This window comes from Pygoscelis adeliae, unplaced genomic scaffold, assembly GCF_000699105.1.
Source record: "Pygoscelis adeliae isolate BGI_AS28 unplaced genomic scaffold, ASM69910v1 Scaffold312, whole genome shotgun sequence".
In the NCBI taxonomy this organism is placed as follows: domain Eukaryota; kingdom Metazoa; phylum Chordata; class Aves; order Sphenisciformes; family Spheniscidae; genus Pygoscelis; species Pygoscelis adeliae.
Window position 1 is genome coordinate 2,095,677 of NW_008824234.1, and position 283 is coordinate 2,095,959.

Consider the following 283-nt stretch of genomic DNA (forward strand, 5'->3'; position numbering starts at 1 on the left):
TCACACCTATTTTTAGATATGTGTGTCTGAGCTGGTCAGCCTTTATAGTCAAGACATTTAGATGTCTGCTTTAGGATGAGATGAATCCTGTCCTAGAAGAGGCTGTTTCTTTCCACTGTCTATAAAACTAACCTAGAATATTTACCGTAACTAAGTTTGGTCAAATGAATCACACTGCGTATCTGGGCATATAAATAGGGATTTGTTGTGTGTGCTGTTCAGAGACATGAAGATCATTAACTTGTTGACCAGCTGCTTTGCAATTTGTGCATTTATGGTTTTC